Genomic DNA, 12,135 nt, shown 5'->3' on the forward strand with positions numbered 1-12,135 from the left:
TCGGCTCACAATTATGCAGAGAGCGGCGATCAGTACGAGCTATTGGCGGTGCCTCGAGCTCAATTATATTCAGCACTTCAATTGTGCCATCCGACAAGCCGACGGCCAGCAATTGCGGGTTATAGGGCGAGAACTCCACAGTCATGACGGGTATGCGATATTTATATTGCCGCTCTGGGTTGACTGGATTTTTAATAGACCAAATGCCTACACAACCATCGGCATTTGCATTATCATCCCTGAATGTATATACGCCATACGCGACAGCGAGTATATCGCCATTGCGTGGACACCAGCTGAGATCGGCTACAGCTTTTTGCTTATCACCGGCCAGTGTGTGTGGCAATTGAAAGCGCCAAAGCAATTCGACACGATAACGGTAGCTAACCTGTGTTGCCAGCGGATCGGGCAGACACATATTACGAAATCGCCGCTGCTGTTGCTCGAATACATTGCCGGCTAGTGCGCGCATGGTAAGCATCAGCGCCAAGCGAAAACTTTGCTGCTGATTGATGTCGATGAATGTATCTCTGCCTTCTACCTTATAAGTGGTAATCTCCATCTTCTTATGCTCATCCAATTCAACACTTTTTGTTGTAGCTTGTAGGTCCTTATAGGTGTCGAACATTTCGAAATTCGACACATATGAAGCGACATTGTCGGTGCGTATGCGTTCGGTATTCACATCGCGACTCTTATACAGAAGTGCAGTGGTTTGTGCTTCGGCATCGAGGGTGCGACGTCGTCTACCTTGCGCGGATGTAAGGTAGTCATAACGTTCATTATCCTCTGCAATCGCCTTACCTTCGTCAGTGTCTGCCAACACAGTTAAGCTGCGCTGTTCGAACAGCAGAATTTCACTAGTTTTCCAAAGTGTCACCTTAATATGCTTAGGCTGACGTGTGGCCGAGCCGACCAGGGAGCGGCCGCATTGTAGTGTTGTCGCAAAAGTCTTGAAATTATCGAGTTGCTTACTCAAAGTTATCTATGGTAATGTGTAAATAGAATATTAAGCGTCGAATTAATTTGCAAATTCTTAATAAACCTACACCTCTTTGAATATCCGCCAGCGTTACACGCATGGGATCCATTTTGATGGTTGTATTGTTGGCCATTTTAATTGAATAAAATAACTATTAAGAAGCTTCTTATACCTTATTTCTTATTTTTATTTTCATTTCTATTTCAGATTAATAATGTGCAATAACCATGAAAGCGAATCAGATTTCGCCGAAAGCAAAGCGGTCTAGGCTTGTTTTTATGTCTAATAAAATGTTATGACAACAATTTGTGGTTGCTGGGAGATTACCAAACATCACTAAGGTGAAATGCAACGGCAGATGGGGTAAGTACATGCACATATGTATATGTATATTAGGCCGGGTCAAGTTTTACGAGATATTTTTTCGACTATGCGCGTATAGCACACAAGGATTCTACGTGTAATTCTAAGAAAACTTATGTATATTAGGCCGGGTCAAGTTTTACGAGATATTTTTTCGACTATGCGCGTATAGCACACAAGGATTCTACGTGTAATTCTAAGAAAACTTGCCGAAGAAACCATGTGTCTAAAATCAATTTGGATTTCGCGAAATTGTGGAAAAAGGTTTCTTAGCATTTTGCTGCAGTGTCGTAAAGAAGTGCGTAAATTTTGTAAAAAATCATGCTATAAGGGGGTTTTTGGTATGAAGAATCCATTTCTGCACTTATCTTTTTCTTAAAATTTCCACCAGAGGGTGCAACAGTGGAAATGTTCACAGTTTCTTCGAAACCTATTTTCGCAATTTGCTAAACTGCAAATTGATTTTAGACCCATGATTCCTTCGGCGAATTTACTTAGAATTACACATAAAAAAAAATTGACCCGCCCTAATGTGTGTACTTAAAGAAATATACTCACGTACTCTTATGTTCAAAAATATTATAAATGGCTAATGGATTTTTTTTTCCATCTTTGCTTTAAAGGCGAGTTGGCATATGGGCATAGATTTGTAAAACGACGATGTGGCCTCTGTCGCAAAAACGTTGCAAAAATAAAAACTTTCATCAAAACGCTTGATAAAGTGAATATACATACGTATCTAATGGAGCATTACAAAAACATAACATTTATTAAACACGGATTAGTAGTTTAAGAGCTAGAACCGCTCAAAGTTGTCAATTTATCCTCATGGAGAAAACTTGGTGGTTTTTGTCCTTTTTTTATATCGTAAGACAACACCGTGCGGCAGTAAAATTTGCACACAAAAACTGAATATATTCGCGAAACCATGGGAAAAATGTAGTAAAACGGCGTATATAACTTTGCTTTCTGTCAATTCAAAATTTTTTTAAAAACTTCAGAGCAATATATAATAGTGATATGGATTACAAATAAAAATTGTGTAGCATTAAAAAAGATTAAATTTTCGGGGCATATGGACGAATGGGTATGGAAAATGAACTTTAAAAATTTTGTCCTTGAACAACCTTGAAATTTACAATATTTATTTTTGAAAAAATTACATGTAAAGGACTAATATGCACGCGACCACATCCTCGAACTCTGTGCTCCTAACTTTATTAGTTAAAAAAAATATCAAAGGGACATTTTCAATACCTATTCGTCCCTATAAACCAAAAACCTTCATTTAAAAAATAAAAAAACTGATGTTAGAATGAAAAACTAAAAACGTAATTTTATTATATTTGGCCCATAGTTTCGTGAGTATATTGTTTCGTGTGTTTTAAATTTTTCTTGTTTTTGTTGCACTGTGTAATTAAGTATCTAATAATTATTACTTTAAACGTGCAATTTTTGTATATGGGCAAATCCGAGAATTTAAATTCTCGCATTTTTGTACCAAAATTGTATAGTAAAATACATACTTATTTCATATTTCCTTTCACACTTATTTTATAAATTTTTTTTGTCCCTCTTAATTTCTGAAACAACGTTCTGAATAGCCTTATTTCCAAGCGCTATATCTTTTAATAAAGTACCACAATATCCCTTCTCAAGAAGAGCACAATGAGAACGAAACTTTCGAGAACGAAACTTTCCAAGGAGAACAAAATAAGAACGAATGTATGTAACTAGAAAAGAGCATCAAATAAAAACAAAAGTCTGGTAAATCTTCTGCTAGAGAACAAACCGAGGAATGAGAAACTTCTGCGTGTTGGGATGAAAAATTATTTCACTGAGAACGATGATTGTTATTTCTAAGCCAGAGGAAGGCTGCATCATTTCAACTTCCAGATCGTTTATTATTGGGGTGAACTATCTATTTATGGAACAATTTTTAATTTTCTACTCAAAAAAATAAATGAATTCGTATCTTAAGTCTTTCGTTGACTTTATTGTCATATTTATTATATGTCTCAGTTTTTTTTGATTAATTTTAATATTCCAACATTTCAAACTATTTAAACGCTATGTGAAAAATGTTGTAGTTCAGAGAAGATTCGTTCCCGTTTCGTTCGCTGTCAGAAGGTTCCTAGGACTCAAAGCTCCCAAATTGTTCTCCGAGAGAGAGAGAAAGCTCCTTAGACTTTTGTTCCCGTTTTGTTCTGTGTCAAAACGTTCCGGAGAATTTTGTTCCCATTTTTTCTCTCTTAAAAATGTTCCCGAAAGTATTGTTATTGCATTTTATTTCGATCATGCCTTTTGTACATGCCGCCGTTAATTTAAATTCATATTTCTACTATTTGGTCCTCATAAGTGCACTGAGCCAAAAGCACAATGGTTTTTTCAACCAAGTTAGGGTTTGATTTTTACATGGTCAATAAGCCGATTGTAAGAAATGTGATTCAAGTTGAACATTTGAGAACAAATTCTTATGTCAGCCACTGGGCTGAACGAGCAGAGGTGCTTGCTGTTATTTGTTGGCTTCCAGCAGTACGAATGCCGTCAGCGCGATATCTATTCTTTTTTCGATTTTTGGTTTTTCTTAATTACGAAAAAGTCTCTGTGAAGTGCAGAACCAAATCAAACGACGAAGAAAATTCATTAAAGTTGGACATTTGAAGACAAATTTATAAAGCGACTGCTGTTAGTTGCTAAGCCCGTCAGAGGCAACGTGTTAAAATAATAATAAAACTGTTTATTTTGTATCTCCGAATTATGAAAAGGCATCTGTGAAGTGCAGAACATAAACTTATTCAAACGATAAATCGCCAACCAAAAGTTTGGTTAATGTAGACAAAATTGTGGTTAATATTACCAAATCATTTTTGAAAATATCAACCAAGGCATTGATTCCTTTTCAAGTTTGAATTTGGTGATATTAACAAATTTTTGGTTGATTTTCTCTCAACCCAAACAATTTGAAACAAATCCAACAGATGAAATGTGAACCCCGTCCGTTTTGGTATGGAACGCCCCATATACTTACATATGTAAACGAGCGCACCAAGTAAAATATTAATAATAATTGCATATTTCAGACAAGTTCATATCAAAACAGCACGCGATGTACATACATATAATATAAATACGTATCTACATAAAAATATGTGCATACATACATACAATACCTTTTAATTTATTCCGTTGTAAGGAAAACATAGTTCACCTGTGGAGTATAAGTGTACTATGTACACACCCGTATAACTAAGTAAATACATATATATATCTATATGTATGTGTGGAATAGTAAGCACTACCCACACTCGATTTTTTTTTTAAGGTAAATAAAGAGTTTTATTTTTAAAGCTTTAGCTGTGTTGTTGGCGGTGTTAGTAAGTTTTGCGCTTCGATAACTCGCAAATTTAGTTTATGCAACTCATTACATTGCAAGCATATTGCATTAGATACGCTCGCTTTGGCCCAGCAGCGCAACAAATGGCAAGAATAGTAGATTGGGGCACATGAACATATGGAAAATCTTTTAGCTGGCACGCAATGAGTTCTTTGCTTTTAATTTATGAATTAATGTAAAATATCTTAACTTTTGGCTTAAAGCGTGAGCTATAAAGCTTGCTTTGCTCTAATGTCTTCTATGTGCCCAATCTAGTTACACATATACGAGTACTAATGCATTCAATCGTAGGCACATATCGTCGTTTAAAGTACAAAACCGCGAATCGTCGTTCTGCAAAACCGCGTAACTGATAATTTTTTGCCAATAATTAGATTTGCTCATACAAGCTCTTGTAATGTATTTTTATGAGAAGCTGCTTTTCATGGCAGAAATACACTCGGAGGTTTGCCATTGCCTGCTGACGGGCGACCGCTGTTAAGAAAAAACCTTTTTTCTAAATTTTTTTTGCAAAACTGCTTTGACCAGGGCTTAAACCCAGGCGCTGCGGAGTGGAAGCGCGCACTGCTTATCACTACACTACAGCGGCCGCTGATTTTGCTTAAGGTTATATTTTTGTCTTTCTTCTATATAGATCCCTATCTCTACCCCTGTTCGTTCTAATTACATTTATGTTATTTTGTTTTGCTTTATCTTCATTTTTATCTTTATACTCCATCGATAACAAAATCGATAGTAACATCCAACAAATATCGTTAACAAAACCGATAAAAATATCGATAACAAAATCTATGACAAATTGGACAAAAATTTCGATAGCAAAACCGATAATAATTTGGTAGCAAAATCGATTAGAAAATCGATAAAAATACTGATAACAAAATCGATGAAAACATCGATAAATAATCGATAAAAATTCGATAACAAAATCGATAAATAATCGATAGTAAAATCGATAACAGAATCCATAAATAATCGATAACAAAGTCAATAAATAAAAGATAACAAAATCGATATATACTTGATAAATAATCCATAACAAAATTGATAAAATATCAATGAAAAAATCGATAAAAAATTCGATAAAAATATCGATAACAAAATCGTTAAAAATATCGATTTCAAAAACTATAAGGATATCGATTATTATATCGATAAGTTCCGAAGATATCGATAGTAAAATCGATAACAATAGCGATAAAAACTTCGATAGCACAATCGATAAAAATATCGATAAAAATATCGATTATTATATCGATAAGTCCCAAGAATCCCGAAAATCTCTAAAATCCCGAAATAGCTTCCAGATGGGTCTCTGTGTCCCCATCTGTATCCTTTTGTTTATAATTAACTTTATTTTAATCTTTCTTCCGCTATCTTTATCCTTACTTTTATCGCTATCCTCATCCTCATCTTTTTTCCTTATATTTATCTTTGTTTTTACTTTTATGTTTATCATTTTCTTCATCTACATATTGCCCTTCACCTTTGTCCTTATACATATACGTAAAGTGTTAAATTTACCTTGATCCTCATTTTTGTCTTTATCTTTACACTTCTTTGTTTTTGTTTTTATTTTTAGCTTTGCCTCACCACTTTGCCTCACTTTGTACTCACCTTTACTTTCATCTTTGTATTGGCAATTTTCTTAGTGTTATTCTTTAAGCTTTTATCAGCAAGTTTTTTGTTAAATTCATACCATGTGATACGAGGTTTTTCATTTTGTTGATACGCGGTTTTGTACCTTAAACGACGATATGTATCTATTTGTATGAATGCAAGTAATCTCCTGTGTACTTTACTTTCTTTGTTGTCAGTGAAGCGTGGTTGGCGGTACAGAGTATGTACATACATAGATATGCGCCATATCAGCGAGTAAGCGTTGATGAATGCAGGCAGGAAACGAGTTGAAGAAGAATTGCGTTCAGGTTCAGATAACACAACTCCACACTGGCTATGTTGATTATGCTGGTTGGTGGTTGATGGCGTTGTACATTGACAGCGCCGCGCCGGTCGTGGCGGCGTTGTTCTTGTTGTTGTTGGTGGTGGTGCTATATCCGCGCTAGAACTTGGCCGACACTTACTACTATTAGCCATTTGATACAAATGTGAACTGAAATTGTACGAGTACATACATACATACCTGAGGTGGCGGCGGTAGTGATATTGTTTCTTCACCTGTACAATTAGCTAAGAAAGAAGAAGAAGAAAAAAAACTAAGGTGTGCAACTGTTCATTTGTCTGCTGTTCAACTTAGCATGTCCGCTCCCGCTTTAACAATCTTGTTCTTTTTGTTGTTGTGCATTACAAGTCATTGCATGGACTCGTATCTAATAAATTTGTCTATTCGTAATGCCTTCTTGCACGACTTAATGAGTATATAACTTTTCGAAGAATATTTACTCGAATGTGAAATTACTTATGTACATATATGTATTTATGTGTCTGTGTATGTACTTAGATATTTATTGCGAAAAAATTACTTTTATAATGGTCCACAATTTAATGTTAGCTTAATATCGTAGAATAATTGGCGTAATTTGTAAATAGTTACTTCTTACCTTTATACTTTATTAAACTCTTATGGTAACCATGTCGACAACGATAAAAACACCAACATCGTAAAAACGATAAAAAATCGATAGCTATCGTGCTGATGTCAATATACGAATGAGAGGTAGAAAATGAGACAGCAATTAAAGGGTTTGAAGATCGATTACTTGCAAGATCACTTTATAGGTGGAGGGGGCACTTCTCACACAGGAATAGGAAATTAAAATATATTTACCCTATCTCGACTAACTAAACTTATGCTCTACAATTCTCTTCTCATATCCATCTTTTTATAAGGCGAAAAACCAAGGAATGAAACCGAAACCCAAACCGAAACCGTAACCGTTTAAAACCGTTTCGTTTTTCAAAACCGAAACCGACACCGTAACCGTTATCTTGACCTGAAAAGGAACGATACCGAAACCATTTCAATCACAGGTTTCAATCGGTTTCCAGAAATTTACAAAAATAATAAATAAAAATTTCTCTGAAATAAATGATTTATTTAACCAAAACCAGCAACATTTTGCTAAAATTCTTGTTAAGTAGTAAATAAGTATGGCAAGGTAACTTTTCGCAAAAATCTGCTGATGACTTTGTTGTTGTGAATCGATAATCGATTAATTTAAGTAGTTTCTTTCCCGTACGCAATGCGAGATCCCGCGTGCGCCCAAAATAGCCCAGAAATCATGCCTGTACTCAACAAAATGGGTAATAGAGAGCGAAAATTCGAGCGTATTCGATCGTAAGTGTATTCTTCTTCCTGCCCGAAACAGCCCGAAATTTTCTCCGAGTAAAAATGGATAAAGTGTCAAAGTGCATATCAGCTGTATTGTGTTTACATGTTGCCTGCATTTACTTGGTGCTTTTAAGGAAAAGTGAATGGCCTGTTGATGTATTTTCAATCTATGTACTTAAAATCAAATTTGTGAAACCAAAATTCAATTTCCAAGTGTTTGCATTTAATACCATGTTCTGACCGACAACCAAAACATTTTACCTTCATTTTCTTTTCATTTACAACCTTTAACTTTCATTCTTATTTTGCTTTGGCCAGGCAATTAACAATAAATCCGAAATGGCGTATTAAAGATGATAAAATATGACTTCCACTTCGATAAATAATCGAAAAAAACTACTGAAGACACCGATTGGAATGAGTGGAAAGTGAGTTTTCAAGTAGTTTTCAGCGAAAACTGGTTTTCGTTTAACAGATTTTATATGGACGAAAACACAAGTTTTAGGTCGAAAACCAGTTTTAGCAACGAAAACATGTTTCCGATGTCGGTCAGAACATGGTATAAGTGACAAAAACAAGAACAACGGGAATCAGCTGTTTCTCGACTTGTGGGCACGAAATGTGGGTTTTTGCGTTTCCGTACTTCTGAACTTTTTTCCATTTTTGAAAGAAAATGTTTCTCTTATTCTGTAATTACCAAATCCGGTCCGGATTGTTAGGGAAAGAACCTAGTGTTGATATTATCAGTGAACTGTAATTTTCGATTTTCTTTCCTCAACGTTTAAGACATTGTGATTTAAATAATATCAACAAAATTTCTGTGAAAAACTGAAACCGGAACGAAACTGAAACCAAAACCGAAATAAATTTTGAAGAACGAAACCAAAACCGAAACCGAAACACTTGGCAAAACCGAAACCCAAACCGGAACGTTATTTTGAATCGGTTTCATTCCTTGCGAAAAACTATGAACGCAGACTAACAGAAATACTTTAAGTAAAATCTATGTCCTTGTTCGCGTAGGCTATGGGTACCCGAGAAGATTGGATGACGAACTGAATGCGTCACCGGTGTGGAAATTCAATGGACAATGAGAATAGTTGGGACCCGCTTACGAAAGTTTTCAGTGATTGCAGCTTTTCGAAGTCAAACTTTCGTCGCACAGCCTTTCATTGCACGGATACGTAAAGCGATCCTTCACAGTACGCACTTCAAGAACGATCGAAGCGTATCTTTCGTTTATCACAACGTGATTTACGCTTTTCATTGTTAGATCAGGGACGCTCAAGTGACTTTACAGATGTTTCTATGGTGGAGTCTCGTGTTACTAACTACCTCCACTGTCGGAAGTATTCTGGTGGAAACAAAATTTCCCGACTGTTGGTATTATTTTCCCACTTTTATGTTAAAGTCGGCAAAATCAAATTTAACATCGTGGCTTGGCAGCGCACATATGCTTCTATAGGCGTTCATAGAAGCGCTCCGTGGTCTCATAAGCCTTTATGTAGATTGTGGCGATTCGATCACTGATTGGAGTGACCTGAAGGCAAGGTGTCGGAGTTGTCACCCAACCACAAATTTCACTCCAAATGTTTTTTCATTGGAGTGTTTTTTTTTGAAAAATAAGTCAAAGACAGTAGGCAAGATGGTTTGAAAAATTTTGTTTACTCTGGCACGAAAGCCTTACAAAAAAACTATCTCGCCAACTTTTGTGGTGAAAAGCTCTTTTGACAGAACGCGCTTCAGCATATTCCAAATGGATGCATCTCCATCATTTTGCCGGGTACGCAAAGCACTGGAGTGCCATTCGAAATATCAGCGGTTAAAATCCCCCGGAAGGGGGGTTTTTTAATTTCATGTTTTTCTTATTTTTATTAAATTTTCCTTTATTGTTTTAAAAAGAAAAATATATATATTTTTTAATTTAATTTAATTTTAGATACTTACTACTTTTGTCCGTTTTTTCAATTATTATTTTTTAATTCAGTTTTGGTTTAATTTTAGATCTTCTTGTTTTAAAAAGAGAAATATATTTTTTGTTTATTTAACTAACTTTCAAGAAACCTCTTATATTTTTTTCTTTTTTTTTAATCTAATTTTTAATTTTATTGTTTTAAAAAGTAACATATATTTTCTTAAATTCATTTAATTTTTGGAAACTTATTTTATTTTATTAATTTTTTTTTATTTAAGTTTTCTTTTAATTTTTAGTCCTAAAAAGAAAAATATATATTATTGTAAAATTACCGCATCACGCACATTAACCTAACCGGATATAAATTCCTAGATGGTGCTTTAATTATGCTTACAGTGCACCTATAATTTTTCATTTGTACGATAATTTAAATTTGAAAACATTAGAACCAGCAAAGCGTAAACTTTTAATGTCGAAACATAACAAGCCAACTTTATACACACATATATTCTTTTTATATACTTTTATGTATAAATCCAAACATATTTTATGTCTGTATTTGCAGCGGATTTTCCATGATAATGAGTGCATTTGCTTCTACATATTTGTGTGCAATTATGTACTTTTTTGAGCTTAGAAAAGTTGATAGACACATTTGGTTGAATGTGCATTATGAGTGCTCTTATACATACATATGTATGTATGTATCTACTTATACATGTATCCAACTAGTAACTTTTATGTCAAAGTAAAATGCTATCTTTATGCTGATGTATGTGCCGCCATAGCAAATTAACTCAAAAACATATGATTTTAAGTGATAGAAGACATTAGTTCACTAGTAGATAGTTATGAGTATGTACATACATATGTATGTATTATGTACATTAGAACGTACCAGAAAAAAGTTCGTTCGAATCTAAAGTATGTATGTAAAATTTGCGATAACCCAGCAGAAAATTTGTAACTGTATCTTATGTGTAGAAATTACCATTTCTGCACTGCTTCAGGGCTATTTCAGGTCCATTTCGAGACTAGTTCACGACTAGGGACCATTTCGGGATCATTTTATGACAATTTTGGGACTAGTTCAGGATCATTTTGGGATTAATAAGCGCCTATTTTGCTACAGTTTCACAACATGTGCGAGATAATTTTGGGACAAGTTCAAGACTTTTTGAAGCGTCTCGGGGGTTGTTTCACGACTAGTTCTGCACCATTTGCGACTAGGACATTTTCGGGACTCATTCAGTACTATTTCTGGATCATCTTTTTGGGACTAATTTAGGGCTATTTCAGGAACATTTCGAGACTAGTTTGGGATCATTTTGGAACTAGAGAGGAGCCATTTCGGGTCGTTTCAAGCCTTGTTCGAGGACAAGTTCACGACTTTTTCAGAACCACTTCAGGGCAATTTGAATAAACTGAAATGAAAATAATACCAGATACTGAGAACGCTTCCGTTTTTGGTTTAGTTTTGCGCGAGTACAAAATGTATTGTCAGGAACGTTCCCACAAAAGAATCAAACAGGAACAAAAGTATCGAGAGCAGTTGGAACGGAAACAAAGTGAGAACAAAAGGGTTAGGGAACGTTTCCTTAAAGAACAAAATGGGTGCAAAACTCTCGGGAATGTTCTCAAGAAGAACAGAATGAGAACGAAACTTTCGGGAACGTTTCAGGGAGGATCAAATATGAACAGAAGTCTGGAAAACGTTTTGCGAGAGAAGAAAAACGAGAACAAACGTTTTGAGAACTTAACGTTAAGAATGAGAGGCGCGTCTGCGTGTTGGGATATAAAATCGTTTCAGTCAGATTGTTTATCATTAGGGGACCTGTCCATTTATGGAAAAATTTTTAAATTCCTGTACAAGAGAAGTTCGTGTCTTAAGTTTTTCGTTGACTTAGTTAGCATAATTATCTTTCGGTTATTTTTTGAATAATTTTAATTTTCAAACATTTCTAAATAATGGAAATGTATCGGAAAAATTCCTCCATCCTTCGCGTATAGTTCAGAGATGATTTGCCCCCATTTTGTTCTCTGTCAGAAAATTGCCAGGACCTTATTGTGATTTTGAGATTGTTCCCGTTTTGTTCTTTGTCAGAACGTTCCGGGAACTTACGAACCCATTTTGTTCTCTTAGAAATGTTTCCAGAAGTATTGTTCCCATTTTGTTCTCTTTGGGA

General features: G+C 35.0%; 1 protein-coding gene across 1 annotated transcript in view; it reads left to right on the top strand.

Moving 5' to 3' along the window:
* LOC118747178 (WD repeat-containing protein 78) overlaps nt 1-12,135 on the top strand; it is a 73,257-nt gene that overhangs the window by 1,215 nt on the left and 59,907 nt on the right. The gene's annotated exons all lie outside the window — the stretch shown is intronic.

Source organism: Rhagoletis pomonella, unplaced genomic scaffold (genome assembly GCF_013731165.1).
Source record: "Rhagoletis pomonella isolate Grant_MI unplaced genomic scaffold, Rhpom_1.0 Rhpom_scaffold_00011, whole genome shotgun sequence".
NCBI classification, from domain to species: Eukaryota; Metazoa; Arthropoda; class Insecta; order Diptera; family Tephritidae; genus Rhagoletis; species Rhagoletis pomonella.